This window comes from Molossus molossus, unplaced genomic scaffold (genome assembly GCF_014108415.1).
Source record: "Molossus molossus isolate mMolMol1 unplaced genomic scaffold, mMolMol1.p scaffold_m16_p_1, whole genome shotgun sequence".
NCBI classification, from domain to species: Eukaryota; Metazoa; Chordata; class Mammalia; order Chiroptera; family Molossidae; genus Molossus; species Molossus molossus.
Genome location: NW_023425344.1, coordinates 64,627,545 through 64,644,301, shown reverse-complemented (window position 1 = coordinate 64,644,301; position 16,757 = coordinate 64,627,545). Strand labels below are relative to the sequence as shown.

The window sequence follows — 16,757 nt, the reverse complement described above, 5'->3', positions numbered from 1 at the left end:
GGGATGGCATTAAATTTCCCCATCCTTGTATTTTTAAGTACAAAATTGCTTCAAGCTTATTTGAAAAAAAAAAAAAAAAATGAATTGTTAAAAGGCAGTGTAGAATCTTCATTGCATTTACTCCCATTTTCAATCCCAATCTTCTAACGTCATCATTAATGACAGTCTTGTTGTATACTCCTACTCTTTACATAGCCAACATTAAAAAAAAATTCATGCTATTTTTAGCTTCTTAAAACTCAAACCTAACCCTGCAATTGAATTCACAAGCACAGTTCTTTCCATCAGACTAGTTCTAGAGTTCCCCTAAAAGATCAGCAATGCCCCATCATACATGTTGATAACCCTCATCTCACTTGGGAAAGCTGTATTTCTATCAAAAATACTTGAAATGTTTTTTGCCGCCATGTTTATATTTTTACTAGTCAGGATTAGCTAAATGATGCTGCACTAACAAACAATCCCATAGCAACATTCATTCCTGACTTAAACTATTGTCTGCTGTGGATCAGCCAAGGCCTCAGCTCATCATAATCATTCAGGATCTCAATGCTCAGTGTGAGCTTCCACAATCCCAGAGCAGTAGGACGGGCACATGATGATCTAAAACTGCTGCCAGGAAGTGAGACACATCACCTCTGCTCCTTTTCCATTGGCCACAGCAAGGTACATGGCCATGACTAATTTCAAAAGAGGAGAGAAGTTTAATTCTGTTATGTGACTGGAAAGCAGCTAAAACTCTTTGGTGAGCACAAGTATGACAGTATTTTTGGGGGCCACCTCTCAAGTCCTAACTATTCTTGGTAAGGAGCAATATTTTGCATTCTTGCCTCCTATTTTCACCCTAAAATATGCCTTTATGCTCCATGTGAATATGTTACAGCAGCAGAATTTATAATGCTGAACATAAGGTCATCAACAAAACAGTTTTATTAAGAAGATTTAAATTCCAAAACTTAAATTCCCAAGTTCTTACAGATTCCCCAAATATGGACATTTAGTTCCAATTCTTTCTGTATTTTTTTTAGACAATTTGCTTTTTACATTATCTCATGGAGTTTCTTCCTTTCTGTAATTCTTTAATTCTTTCTCGGGTTAAAAAAGGTAAACACACAACACTTTGACCTCAAACACTGGCCTCTCAAAGCATGACATAAGCCTGCTATTTGGTTCTTATAGACCTTAGTCATAATAAATGTTTACTGATTAGTGGTTAAATGCCTGCTATATTTATTTTTAGACCAGGTTTTCATTTTTTCCAATCTAGTTCATAGAGAGCAAAATCATATGTGAAACAGTCACACTAAACTTGGCCAACAACAAAAGGCTATGACTATAGTGCCTGGAAGAATGCTTATGCGTTATTCCCTAGACCAGCATATTTCTCAGCACAGACAAGAGCATACACTGTAGCCATGGAAAATCTGGGGAACTGGAGCTCTTGAAAATACCATTGATGCTACATCAAACTTGAGCCTCCTCAGGCAATGTAAATCTTTCCCATATGTGACGACTGCTTGTTGCCCAGCTTCCAAATCTGAAAGAGACTCCGTAAACCTCCCAAACACTCCTTTTTAATTTCTACCAGGAGTCTGCAACCATCTTTATGCTTACAGTTGGAAAAATCAGTTCTCTAATAAACTAGAACTTTGGGAAGAGCAGAAATGCACAGTCTCATATTTTAGGTATACGTGCAAACCACTTTTATATTTCAGGATAGATCTAAATTTCCATAAAAGTAAATTGCCCTTTAAATGATAGATATGATAATATTAAAGACAGCTAAAACACAATCTAGCTTGAATTCTGAATTATATTCTAAGACTCTCAATGTTTTGGCCCAGGATATAGGTATGAAGATCACTTCACAGACCTAAATCAAGATGTATGATATGACAAAGAGTGACCCGTGCTGCCACACAGGGAGGAACAGGCAGTCTGAGAGATGTAAAATGGCCAATGAATTGTCAAATTTCCCAAGGCACTGAGATGACTTAAACCAGTGCTTCTCAAAGTGTGGTCCATGGACCACCTGTCTCATAATCACCTGGAGTTTTTGTTAAAATACCTATTCCATGGTCCCATACCACATAAATGGAATCAGAGACTGGGCAAGGACCTAGAGATCTGCATTTTAAGTCCTTCAGGTGATTTTGACACCTGCTTAAAAAAAATTAAATCCACAGATGTATTGAAAGAAGACAGGAAAAAATAATATTTAAAGCACTGAATGATAGGCCAGAAACCCAGGCAATGAAACAGTCTTACTTAGATATGAAAGCAAGGAGATGTAACAATCATGTAGTTTTGGAATAGCAAATGCTATACTGATGGTTTAATAAGACACTTTGAGGAAATTTTAAAGTAATCTCAACTTTGCATCTCAGGCCCAGCAACAATTCCTGTAGGGAATGCATCGAAATCCTTCAGCAACTTCCCTGTCCCTCTAAGATCTTCCATTAGTCAACCATGAACACTAGAAGTTTAGAACAGACATACTGCTGCAGAACACCTCTGATTACCAATATTTTTAATTTGCTTCTTTCTACTACCATTTGAGTCTCACTGCTAGTTTAGTCTTGCCCCACACTCCCCAGGATCAGATTTTGGGTTCTCCTACTATAACCTAGTCTTTTACTTTTTCTAGTATGCCTAGTTTCTATCTGGTATCTAATACCCAAGTGCTCAATGAAATGGCATCTTGCTTTCCAGTTCGACCTTAAGAAGAGTCCTCTTCTGCACTCCAGCCAATTTGCTGACCGATTTCCCTGAAAACAAAAGCCTGCTTAGTATACCTGTTCATCCCATTTGCCACATCGTGGTACCCCGGATGCTGACTGCTTTCCCAAGTTAAACCCCAACATTATTAAACCTGTGGGAAGCCATGCCTGTCTCTTCAGAAAAAATTTTTGTTTAGAGCTTTCATTTGCATAGAGTGACAATTTCCCGCCCCACCCATGTACACGAGTCTACTTCTGCATACCAACCCTTCTCTGTCTGCACACTGGGTAGTGGAAAACTGGGCTACACCCAGTCAGTGACCAAGTTTTGGCCAAGAAATTCCACAGACGTCCCAGAGGACCAGTGAAAACCTAAATAGGCCATGGGTTTGAAAAATTCTCACATCAATAAGTTCAGTAAAGAACTCCTCAGGATTTAGATCTTCCTTGGGAAGTTCTAGATGACAAGTCCAATTTTAGCCTTTACTTTTTGAGTAAACTGTAAACCCCTCAGAAAGCCAGTAAGTGATCTTTCTTCATTCTGTTTTTGATCTCTTTGGAGTCCATAGACACTGAGCAGATGTTACTTTTGGGCAGCTTAGCTGTGCTTTAATGATGTGGGTAAGCCCTGGCTGGTTTGGCTCAGTGGTTAGAGCGACAGCCTGCAGACCAATGAGTCGTGGGTTTGATTGCGGCCAAAGGCACGTACCTCAGCTGCAGTTCATCCCCAGCTGTGGTCAGGGTCGTGTGGGAGGCAAACAGTTGATGTGTCTTTCTCACATCTATGTTTCTCTCTCTCCCACTCTATCTGAAGATAAATGGAGGGAAAAAAATCCTCAGGTGAGGATTAAAAAATAAAAGAATGTGAGTAAGGATCACTCATTACCAGTATGGGCTCATTTTATAAGGCACTTTAGCCAGGCAACAATTCTTCTGAGCAATTTACTAAAAGTTCAGCATTTGCTTTTTGTCACTTAAGATAACTTCAGTAAGGGATAGAAAGATACATATGTTTCTGGTCCTTGGAGAATCTTGATTTGGATTAAACAGAAATTAAGTATGAAGCTCCATTAAGCTGTCGAGAGCAGAGATTCTCCCATAAGATTACCTTTTTCCTTTTGAACCCTCTCCTCACCGCTATACTCAAGGCCTAAACAAGTCAAATCCTACACTTTCTCTTTCTAGCCTTGATATCCTCCGACTTCAAAGAGAAACAAGTACAGTACAGTTCAGACTTTTGATAAGATTATGAACCATTATTTCTACACTAGCATTTTCCAGAGAAAACTAGATAGCTAAAAACAAATGGTCTACGTTAAAGAAAATGTGACTTACATAGAAAGAAGGAAGGAATACTGGCCTACAAAAATCCAGTGTATAAAAATGTAACTTTCTTATTTTTTAAAATACTGTTGAATGAGTAAAACTTAATCTTGGTTAACCAGGGCCTCCACTGTCCTGGGCGCCGTATAACCTCAGGAATTCCCAGGGTTCCATGTCTTGGATGGGGGAAATGGGAATTTGGTCAACATCATTATCCTCCACACACGGGCATTTCTGAGATGCTAATTCCCCACCCGTCTGCTCTTGGACACCAGCCCTCAGACCCAGCGACTAAGTCCTCCCTGCCCTGACTCCAACCTCCTCCAGGTTTGGCTCTCCTGTTCCTTCTCTTCCCCTCTTGGCTGCATGCAGGGCATGGGGATAACGGGGAGGCTGTTCTAGACATGTCTGCCTGGATACCCATTTCTAATGACCTGGCACCATGCAGAGAAGCACTAAAAACGAGTCTGAGCTTTGTGGCCTCCATGCGCTTCCCACAGGAAGTGACTCACAGATTCCCATGCTCTGAGATCTCCCCAGTCTGGTCCAGTTCTTCAGTTCTGTCTCCCATGTGCAGCTTAAGGCGCGGTGCCAAGGGTGGCGGCACAAGGAGCCCTTACTCACGAGCCCGTCACCCTGCAAGCACTTAAGGCCACCTTGTTCCCTCTGATTTTCCCCTCTGGCCCCCTACCATAAGAATCGTGATCTGCTCTCAGCAATGGGATCCAGAGATCTGTCTTATTTGGTTGTTGTCATTTAAACTTTGGATTCCGAGGCTTAATGGAGTTAACCTGTTGAAACTCAAAAGCTATTTCAAAAAAAAAAAAAAAAAAAAAATCCAAAACACTTTTTCCCCCCGAGTCATCCCTTTTCTGAGGCAGTATTCGTCATGAAACAAATGAGGTTTGAGCAAATGTAAGGTACAGACTCAGTGCTAACATTCAAGAAATATTTTGTGATGTTTACTCATGGTTTAAGTTCCTGTCATGTGGAAGGGCCGCCGGAACCCTGACCAATGTGAGGAAGCTAAGATAAACAGTTTATTAAAATGCTCCAGTGCTCATCGGCTTCATCATGAAATAAAATACACACTCAGCAAACACCTGAAGAATTTCACCAAGTGGGAGTGAAAGGAAGCTCGTGTTCTTTCCAACGGTGAACTGCGTTTCTAGTGCGAAAAGGGGCCGATCCTTTGCCACATCCTTGAGTGAGAATACTCACACAGGATTTCGACCCCTTTGTAACAACAAGACTAGAGGAGTATTGGGCCCCCTAACTGGGCACCCGTGTGCCAGGCAAAGTGTGAAGCACAAACACGTAAGACAAAATCCCTTTCCTTACAGGGTAGCTGAGCTAGGCAAGTGGGCCCTTCAGTAAGAAGTTAACAGGCAAACGAATGGAAGCCACGGGACAGTGCTGTCTGAGCAAAGCAGAGGGACAGTCGGGGACCGCATCAGAACAGGTAATGATCTCCCAAGGACAAGACCCAGGAGGGGCAGTCTAAGCTGAAAAATCCCCGCAAATGGCAACTAACACAAAGGGGAGACTGTAGAGAAATGCTGAAACCAAGTGTTTATACGAGCAAGGTGCAGAGATGATGACAAGGCCCCCGGGAGGACGGGAAATGTTCCCTCTTACCAAGTGAGTTATCCCAAGCTGTTTCCCCCCAATATCTGTGAGTATGTGTGTGTGTTCGTAAGAAATACGGTATTTCACAGTTATAAAACTGCCATAACATAATGTGAATACTTCCTGAGATGTGTCAGTATATCTCTGAGGCAGAGATTTTCTTTACTTCAAAGAACACTGTGGAGCATTGGGTGCGCTCTTTGGGGACGATTCATAAACATTTCATTGTTTTATTTGCGATATGTCACCGATTCCCATGTCAGGAGATGAAGAGGTTTAGTCAAGCAAAGAGTGTTTGAAAGGCTTTCTCCACCAAAAAGCAGCTCCTATGAATGAAAAAGAGGATGGACGTCTAATGCACACACTGGATTCCAATTATTGAGGGAGAAGGAAAGACAAGACTTGGGTTTATTTCTACTGTAATTATAAGACTATTTACTGTAATTAACATTCCAACAAGTGTCTAGAATCATTGTAAGGCAGATGTTCAGAGAGAGGAAGTGTGTTCTAGCCTTGCTCTATGACCAGTTGATAAGTCACTTAGCCCACTTTGAACTGTTTGAATCACTGGGAATATGAGGGGCTTAGTTACAATACCTTTAAAATCCCATCCAACTCCCCTATTGTCATGATTTATACAACTTCCATTTATAAGTAATTAATGAGTTGATTAAGGAAATGAAATAAGCCACAGATCCTTTGATGCTAAGAAAGAACCTGAATTGTGTGACCAAGAAAACTTGGCAGTCTAGGGGAAAAGCACCAGAGGAGACACTAATGAGAGCGTCCAGAAAACCCAGACTGGATACCAGGGCAGATGGGCAGTTTACTTATTCAAACTGATGGGCACATGTTGACTTGGAAAAACTAATTAACCTTTTACTCCAGGATCAAATTATAGTGAAACAATATTCCTGGCATACATCTGAAAACCCTTACTCATTACTTTGAAGTATTCCCACTTAAATTTGACTATGTTGCTGCATGGGTTCTTAAATTCAAAGAAAGAGAGGCGGTCTGCAAATGAGGCAGAGAGCTGGTTGTCAAAAACCCGGATTGATTCCCAGCCACTCCACGTCTGTGCTGCATGACGATAAGGCTGAGTCATGACGAACAGAGGACACTCACAGAAACACTGAATGAAGAAGTGTTTATTTGCTTCATCTATTTGTAGTTATTTTATTTTTATCTTCACCCGAGGACATTTTTGCATTTATCTTCAGATAGAGTGGGAGGGAGAGAAGGAGGAAGAGAGAGAGAAAAACATCAATGCGAGAGAGACACCTTGCCACCCACATGACCCCAACCGGGGCTGGAGACAAACGGCAAGCAAGGTACGTGCCCTTAGCGGGAACTGAACCCAGGACTCTCTGGTCCGCGGACCGATGCTCTAACTGCTCAGCCAAACTGGCCAGGGCTATTTGTAGTTATTAAAAGAGAAAAATGATTTGTTTTACTCTTCTTACTCCCCTTTCTCACAAGAAAAAAAAAAATGGGTAGAAGATGCCTTTGTCTCTAAACTAAACGCCCACTTGCCCTTCTTTTACCACACCTGCAACGGGGCCAAAGTCATTAGTACTACCCGGGCTTAACTTCAGTATAGACTTCTTCAAAAAACACATTGAACTCATATAGAATAAATCAGTCTGTTTAAGATGAATCGGATTCCATTTTTTTAGAATGTTTAGAATAAATCTAACAAAAGGTGATTTTTCTGAGCGCTAAGTGAAGGAGTGCATTAGAAGTGCACAGAGCATTGGGACCTGCACACAGAGGGTTTGATACACGTTTCCATCCCTCGTGCCCTGTTTTAAGAAAATGAGGCTGAGAATTATTAAGTAGTCTGCATAGGATGATACCCATAACATGTGCCAGACCTGGGTCTCAAATCCTAAAATTCAATTCCATAACCCTTGCTCTTAACCATCTACCAAAGACTCATTGAAGTTTTGAAAAAAAAAGGAGGGAAAAATATATAACCTATAAAATGCCAGCAGTGTAGAGGATGGATTAGAGGCAAAGAATTGGGAAAAGGAGGCCAGTGAGGACATAGTGGGTCAACGAGAGAGTCCTAAATTCTGAGCAAGATGGTGGCCGTGGGAATGGAGAAAAAGAAAATGCCCGGAATATATATCTATATATCTATATATCTATATATCTATATATCTATATATCTATATATCTATATATCTATATATCTATATATCTATATATCTATATCTATATCTATATCTATATCTATATCTATATCTATATCTATATCTATATCTATATCTATATCTATATCTATCTATCTATCTATCTATCTATCTATCTATCTATCTATCTATCTATATTTAATTCTGTAATAACCGTCACCTGCTTGTACAGGAAGTGAGGGAAAATATAAAGCTGAAAGGCTGGTCTGAGCGCACGAACAAGGGGTCGAAGTGCGGGAGCACCTGAGACAGCACCGCCAGGCTCTGCCGCAGGGCGGCGCTGGAAGGGGGCGCCGTCCAGTGTGGCCTGGAATCCGGCTCAGTCCCCGCCACGCCGAAGGGTCTGATTCAAATGCGGTGCATCCAGACGACAGGGTCCTTCATTACAACTCACACGAAGTGTGAATTAGAAGAGGGCTTGCTGACCACATTTCTACATTGGGCTTGAAGTTGAAACCGTGGGACTGGATGCCCTCTTCGGTGGAAGAAAGTATAGAGGGAAAATGAAACAAACACAGACACCCAGAATGGGGAGGTGGGACGAAGACAGGAGCCCTTTAAAGAGAGTGAGGAAAGTAGAGGCAGAGCCATTGGCTGATACAAGAACCCTGATGTCAAAAGACCAAAAGAGCATGGCAGTAAACAGTGTGAATGACAGGAACCAAGGTGAACACAGGGATAAAATGCTGTTGGATTTAACCCAGCCAGTGTGGCTGAGTGGATTGAGCATCATCCCATGGACTGAGAGGTCCTGGTTCAATTCCCAGTCAGGGCACATACCTGGGTTGTGGGCTTGATCCCCAGTAGGGGGCGTGTAGGAGGCGGCCCATCCATGTTTCTCTCACATACATGTTTCAATCTCTCCCTTTTCTCTCTCTAAGAAATCAATGAAAACATATATATATATATATATATATACACACACACACACATTATATATATATATATATATATATATATATATATATATATATGTATATATATATTTTTTAAAGCTGTTGGGTTTAACAGTTCATTTGGCCATCATTAGCAACCCCTGGGAGGTATCTTCAGCTTCGTGGTAGAAATAAAGGCCAAATGGCTAAGAGTTTATAGAGTGAGAGGGAGGCGAGGAAGCAGAGACAGAAAAACACAGTTTTCTTGGCCTCAGGAAGAGAGAGTTTGGTTAAGAAAGTTGAGTGTTTGTGTGTTTGTCGAGTAGCAGAGGCTTCACATTGGTTGTGCACCGAGGAAAACAAAGGTGTCAGGGAGAGAACATCGTTTTTGAAGCAAGTCCTAGTTTCATCTTCATAAATATTTTGTTTAAAAGTTCCATAAACTGCAGTGGCCCAGGAAATGCTTTGGCAAATGCTCATTAATGAAATGACAGCTATTTTAAGTGTTCCCATAGCTGCTGTATGTTTACCACCCCAGTGTAATAAAGACTCTGGCATGGAATCTTGAGTTCTTCCTTTAGTATGAGAACCCTTTCATTCCCTGGGGATTTTTCAGAGAATAGGGTACATGGTTGACCTCTTACTCAGACAGAAGGAAATTGTGCTGTCTCACCTCTTGCCCCCAAATAAATTTATCACCCGGTCCTTACTTCTTCTGGGTAGATTTAGACACGAGACGGAAAGCCGGAAGTCTAGGTTCTAGATGACGAATACTTCTGTCCTTAGTTTCCCTACTCTGTGAAAAGATGGGTTTGGACTTGTGAATTCCTGAGTCATTATAGCTCTAAAATAATCAAATGAGCAAAAATATATATGAACAAATGCTTCTCTTTATTTTATTCATAACAGGACACACGAAACAATGCAGGTCCTCAGCGACAGGGGACATGTTCCACTACGTACTGTACAGCCATAGAACAGAATATTATGCAGCGGTACATTTTTTCCAAAGTGATCTGAATGATACTGAAAAACTTTCCAATAAAATGTTCAATAAAATTTTAAAAAAGTAGAACCCAAGTATGCAACATTAAGCTAATTTTATAAAAATAAGATAAAACGAAAACTGGCACTATATCATGTACAGTTATAGAAAGAAACCTAACAATTGGAGTGAATCACTGGAGTGTGGAATCATTGACAATGATTTATGTGCCCCTTATATTGTTCCTCTTCATAAGCATGGTTGTTAAATCCATTATGGGTAGCGGAGGGCATTTCACACCCAAGGTTTGCAGGAAGATTGTCTTCAATTCCATTTTATTCAGTTCTGCTCATAATGTTTCCAAGTGTGGGGATGGAGGGCATGCCAATGCTATCCTCCCCATGGGACTAGCACCTGCTACAGAGAAGCACCACAGAGGACACCCTTGGTATTAAAAATATTCAAAAGAACCTGTATTAGAGAGAGAAGCTAAAGCAAAAGGAAATTGCTCCTTAGAATTATTTTTCTTTTTTGTTCATTTGGAAAGATATCAGTGTTTACCTATAAGTCTGTAGTTTATATAATCTTTAATAAAATACTCTGTAAAATTTTAAGGTCACCAAAATCACGTTTGGCCTATACAATTGTCTTAGAATCAACCACATTTGTTTATTCTTCTAATTTCCTCCTATTTTACCTATAAAGTAATAAAAATAAATAATATTTATAAAATAATAGCAGTGTCTGCTTGTAGCAACTGTATTATGTATAAATTCCATAACACCTTCAGCTCACTGAATTCTAGTTCATAAAGGGGTAGGTTCTGAGGCTTAGGGAGAATTCTTACAAGGTGTATTAAGAAGGACCCTTATAAGGGATATCAGTGAACACTAACATGCCTTAATTTATTTCAGTGGTTTCTTCCTTTTCTGGTTTTAAAAAGCATCTGTAAATAGCCATGTGTATTCATGATGGCACTGAGTTTTAAGGATGTTTGTGTTCAGGCCTGTGATAGTCTAGTTCTCAGTAGAAAATCCACATCCCTTCATATGTCAAATTTCTAATTAGGTATGAATGTGAAAATTAAATGTTGACTAAACTGAAAGACTCAGTCAAATAAAGAAAAACTCCATTGTATTGACTTAAAAATATACTTTTAATTTTTAGGAGCTGTGCTTCAATTGGAATAACATTATATTTTAAAATAATTCTTACTGTCTCTTATTCCATTTAACTGAAAGTCGGAAGCAAAAATAAGCAACATCTCTAGCTTTTAGATAATGCTTCCAAATTTATGTGGACCTTAAATTTTTGTTTGTTACAAACAAAAAACAGTCCCTAATTCATTGTGAAAAACAGAAAGAGTTGCCATATAGACCACAAGAGGCTTTCTTTAATACCCAGAAATAATTTCTACAATGACTATGTGAAATGTGTATTTAAAAACTAACTTAAGCCCAAAAGAGGCTTAACGCAAAAGGCCTCATGACATATTTCTACATGAAACTGTATGATCAGGTAACTAGCAATGCACTCTAATTAAAGTTGGGATTTAGAATGATCTTGGAATCAGTTTACGGTTTCATGTATTTGTCGAAAATGTCCAGTTGTTTTTCCTTGTGTAGAGTGGGGTTAATAACAGTGACTCCCAGCTTTATCAAGATCATTGAGTAACTACTGACTCCTTTTGCTCTTTATTGCACAACATAAAATATATTGAACATAAGAAAACTTATTTGGTGCTACTAAATTCAATGCACACAGTTTATAAAATTGCTTTACAGCATTTTCAATTTACAAGAAGTTAAAAGTAAGGCCACCACTACAGAAATCAAGATATCATTGAGAAAATTAGCCTCGCCTTATTTTTTTCCCTGAGTGTAATCTCCCTACAGAAGAATGACACAGACTAGAGGGCACATATTTTTTCCTTTACTCTCCTTCCTGCAAAGCATTCTTCTGTGATTTCCAAGCCCTGCAGGCATGTGAACAGCATATGCGTAAATGGGATTAAGATAAAATACTTAGTACTTGATTAATAGTAAGTCCGCCCCCTGGAATTTGATGAACCACTGAATCCGTGACACACACCTCCAGTAAGGACCAAAAGGAGAAGCAGCAGGAATTTCTTTAGCAGACGGAGCAATGCCCTACTTCTCCCAGCCACTCTCCCATGGCAACTTCTGCTACAGAACACAGCTAAGAACTTGGACGCAAACCAAAAGTCTCCTGAGCGCCTAAAATAGATGTCACTGTGTCTCTGCACTTTGGTACATGCATTTTTCTCATAAGAGAATCTCTTGAGCCCTAGAGTAATGTTATTGCCTCTTACTCCACCCATCATTTTTTATAAACATTTTTTTCTGGTTTTCTTGTGCACAGCACAAAAGAAATAATTATAAAGGGGTGGTTGAGGTTGAAGGGAGTTGTTAGAGAACTACAAACTGTCCACACCAATAAAAATACAAAGTCACACTTCCATATGTATGGTGGACGCAGTAAAAAAAAAAAAATGTCCTATAAACATAAAATACAAAACTTTTGAAAAGCACCGTGATTATGTGATCTTTTGACATAAGAAATAATAGCCTAAGACACCGCAGAATAGGCCCCCAAAGTATCATTATATTATAGAACAGTTTACAATGTGTATCCTCCAGGAGAATGCTGAGTAATTCAGAAAACATTAAGTTAAATTTAGTTTCCTCTAGAGAGAGATCAAATATAGAGTGGATCTCAGAAAGTTAACTATCCCCCAAATAGCCAAATTCTTTCTAGAATTTTTGAAGTATTTACTGGTAAACTTGGAACCTTGTACTTTTTGCAAAGTCCACATATGTAGAACTCCTTAATTGCCTCTATTATTTGTCTATTGGCCAGCAGCAAATATTCTCTATCAGCTATCCAGCCCTTGGGAAAGGAGTGACCCCCAGGAGGCAGGGGCGCAGAGTCCCGCAGCCCACGGCACTGCCATTTGGGCTATTCCCCTTTGGCTCCGAGAGCCCCTCCATGGCTCAGTGATTTAAAGTCTTACTGCAAATGTCACCCTTCGCAGGAGTGTTGTTCCTTTAAAGTGGAGGAGTTTAAACAAGATACATTTCATTTGAAAAAGAAAAAGCAGGCTTACTGAATTTTTTTTTTTAATAAGTGGGAATAAAAGGAAAAAAGGGTTAAAAATGAACAATTAAATATAGAAGCAAACTAGAGGTAAAACCCCAAATTCAAAAAGGCAAGTCTTCCAGGTCAGATCCAGGAGGCTGAGGTGGGGCCAGTTAACTGCCACCAGGTCAGTTCCGTGCCTGGAGCGTCCCCGCCAGGTCCTCTGATCTGATTGGCTCGGTATTGGTTCTGTACTTCAAGCTGAAGAGGCAGTGACCTAGCCCTCCCACTCAGTCAATAACCTCCTGTACGTTCTGTAATGTGAAAGCATCTCCCGTTTTATCCCACACCAACAACAAGCATAACAACCTCCCAGGACAAGAAGCAACAAAAGAACAAAGCTCAACTACGCTTGAAAAGAAAATAACAACAGAGATCACTTGGCTCCTGAAAGCAAAACATCACAAAATGAAATAAAATCCCAGTAGCTTCAAATATCAAGAGCACAAAACACTGTGGCTAAAAAAGCTAAGATATTTTAAAAAGTGTGCTTTCTCTCAGAATAGAGGTAAGGTGGAGGAAAAAAGTCAAATGACCACAGAATACTTGTGCCCAGAAACAAATGAACCCTGAAGGAGATTCGGTGAGTGAAAAACAGTACCTTATAAGTAACTGGTCTTGTCTACTCACAGCTGTTTCCAGTGCCGACTCTTGTTTAACTGTCTACTGCCTTCAGTTTAAAGTTTATTCTGTTGGCCAAAAAGTACAGAGCTTGTCTGGAAAATGCTGTTTGGACATAAATCATTCCTTTCAAAGCGGTGGTAGCTGTAGTCAAGCCTTCTTGTAGAGGGGGATATAAACTCTTCCTGTGGCTAATTGTCTTCCTCCTCCTTTCCTTCAGACTTACTCAGTATCCTCTTATCCCATATATTGAAGAAAGAGACAGAGAGGGGAGGAAAAAAACTACTGGGAAATATACCTTAAATAATGTAGTATTTGAGCACTTAGAAAAAGACCAAAAAAAAAAAAAAAAAAAAAGAGAGAGAGAAACTTAGAAAGTACAACAGAGTCTTAAATATAATTTAGGCCAAACTGCCTTTATTTTATAGATAAGGAAACTGATGCCCAGAGAAAATATAATTTGTACAAGGTCATTCACATAGCTAATTAGTGCCGCAGCTTAAAGAGACCAGGTTTCACCACTCCCAGTCCCATGCTCTGTCCACCACACGCGTGTACCTGAGGGGAAAGGGTTTACCTTTTTCCTCTGTGTCCTTGTATAATATCCAGATGAGTTGGCAGGGAGCAGTAACACAATTACAGTATAAGAACCATCTGTTCCCAGAGAAAACATTTCCTTCAATTTTAAAACGAATGCGGAGAGTTTCCCTATAATGCCTAATTTCTTTGTATATTTAGGATATAATCTTTTTCTTTGCCGATTTCCAGAACATTTTTGGTTGATTTTTTTTATTTTCTAAATCACAGTTTACATTTAATATTATTCCGTATTAGTTTCAGGTATATAGTACAGTGGTTAGACAATATGTACTTCCCAGGATATTTTTACGTCTCAGGAGTTGTCACTTTTCAGGGGATGTGGATATCCTTTCATCCTGGCTGAGGACTGTTGCTATGAGACAGGGTGTTAGAGTTAGTCTGTAACATTTCTACCCTATAGCAGTGATGGGGCTCTTGAACTAGAAACTATTGCCACAAATCCCCACTTCCAATTTTTTTAAACCACATATACAGGTTTATTCTGATTATTACTAGTTATGCATCTTGTTAACTAAAAGAGAAGAAGCATAATGGTTTTTATTTGCTGGCTTTCAAATTAAATGTCTTATTTATATATGGCATTTTTATTTCCTCTAACTAAAGGGGTAATGTCCTTAAATATATATTTTTTTAATTTTCCTTTCTGAAATGTATTCATTCATTGATTAATTCACTTTTTTTAAAGACAAATTGAACATTTATAAACTTACCTCATCCTTCCCTTGTGGAATATAATAACCGACAAGCAATAACTTTTAAAGAGAAGTACATCATTTTCAAATAAAATCAAAGGGTTGAGATGGGAAGTAAGGCCAACTTTCTATAACTGCCGTTTGATCCTTTCTCACACTTTAAGCATGTGCCCAGAGTTTATTTATATCCTATCCATTGAGTTGCCCAATCTCAACAACATCCATCTTGGGGGGAGATAAGTCAAAATATGAAGTGTCCCAGATTGAAATTGCTCTGGTCGCTATCAACCTTTTTATCTGATCTGATTCCTTAAAATATTAAAGTTCCAAATCCCAAAGACAGTAATATCTACATTTATACATAACACTAATATGTCCAGTATGACAGGAATTTGACAGGCTGATAGACATTACTTGGCTTTATTAAAGGGATTCTGTATTTTTCGTTTACTTCTTAAACTTTACTTTCGACTTGAACATTTTGCCTTTTGTCCGTTAAGAGGAGCAGGAAGGAAACATGAGTAAAACCCTGAAGGAGAACTAGGCTGTGAGGAGACAGAGGTTTAGATGGAATGAGTCAGGATGATTCAGGGTTGGCAAGTGGACTCAGGAAGGAAGGTGTAAGGAGAAGTCAAGAACCAGCAGGTTTTTTAGATCAGAAGTGGACTGAACCACAGACAATAGATTATAGGCATTGAATTCAAGAACCAAAGACTCTCAAAATAGGTTAAGCCAAGAGGGAACTAGCAATTTTGGTGACCAGTGCAAACAACAGGAAATTGGTCCTCAAATGGACTTTGTAACTCACGACATGGTTCGTTTCTACCCATTGGAAGGGAGGTATGTGCTGTAAATATGTGAATTCGACACAATCTAAAATAGCACAGTGGTAGACAACCATTTTAAAAACACTGTCCCTCTATATTTAGGTCCCTTGGACATGCTCCAGGTTGCCCTAGAGAATGCAGGCATGCTCTGCATTTCAGAATCCTAGGGTAGTTTGGAGGGGAATAGTTACTGCTAGGAAGGCTGGACCTGTGGAGTTGAATTTCACTGATGGGAGAAGTACTTACAGGAGAGGTGAACTCCAGGGCAGACTATATTAACACAGGCAAGGCAGTCGGAGTTCTCTAACTCTTGATCTCATCCTCTCAGTTTTCGCGTTTACAGTAACCCTAGAAGAAGGCTTTGGCTAAGGAATCTCAGAGAGCACTTTGAGATAGCAGTGAAGGGCAGCGGCTGCGTGAACAGCTACTGGATTATACTGCCCTATGCTTGAGGGGAGATTTCTCACATGGAAGTTTTAACAATCCCAGGAAACAAATGCTCATAAGTCTCAAGCATCAACACACACACACACTCTCTCTCTCTCTCTTTTTTGATTAATCCTCACCTGAGGTTATTTTTCCAGTGATTTTTCAGATAGAGTGGAAAGGAGGGAGAGTGGGAGGCAGAAAGAGAGATAAACATTGATGTGAGAGAGACACATTGATGTGAGAGAGACACACTGATGTGAGAGAGACACACTGATTGGTTGCCTCCCACACGACCCCGACTGGTGCTGGGGATCAAACCTGCCACTGAAGCCCATGCCCTTGACCCGGAACCAAACCCTCGACCCTTTGTCTTCAGGCCAACTCTCTAACCACTGAGCAAAGTTTTCAAGTTTATTCCTACTTTGCTGCCCAGTTCCTCTCACAATCTGTTCTCTCAGCAGCTGGAGGGATTCCTCTGATGATTTCCCATCATTCCCCTGCTTTATACTTTCCAGCAGTATCCTACCCCATTGTATACCCACTAATGGTTTCCCATCATTCTTTTACCTCATACTCCTTAGTAACTTCCCATTATTCCCCTGCTTCATCCCTACAACGGTTTTCCATTGACATCAGTATAAATCCAAATGCCTAACTATGTCCTTCTAGGCCCTGCATAATTTCACCCCTGTTTATTTT

The 16,757-nt window shown here is 39.8% G+C and overlaps 1 protein-coding gene across 3 annotated transcripts in view; it reads right to left on the bottom strand.

Annotated features, from left to right (window-relative positions):
* Positions 1-16,757, bottom strand: part of ARHGAP24 (Rho GTPase activating protein 24) — a 485,703-nt gene that overhangs the window by 192,960 nt on the left and 275,986 nt on the right. Inside the window, exon 1 of one of the 3 annotated variants that reach the window (XM_036260479.1) lies at positions 13,491-13,796. The exons of 1 other annotated variant lie outside the window; for it this stretch is intronic. The gene's annotated coding sequence lies outside the window, so the exon portion shown is untranslated. Of the gene's footprint in view, positions 1-13,490; positions 13,797-16,757 lie in introns of those variants that run through there. One more of the 3 variants, XM_036239579.1, reaches the window with a different exon arrangement.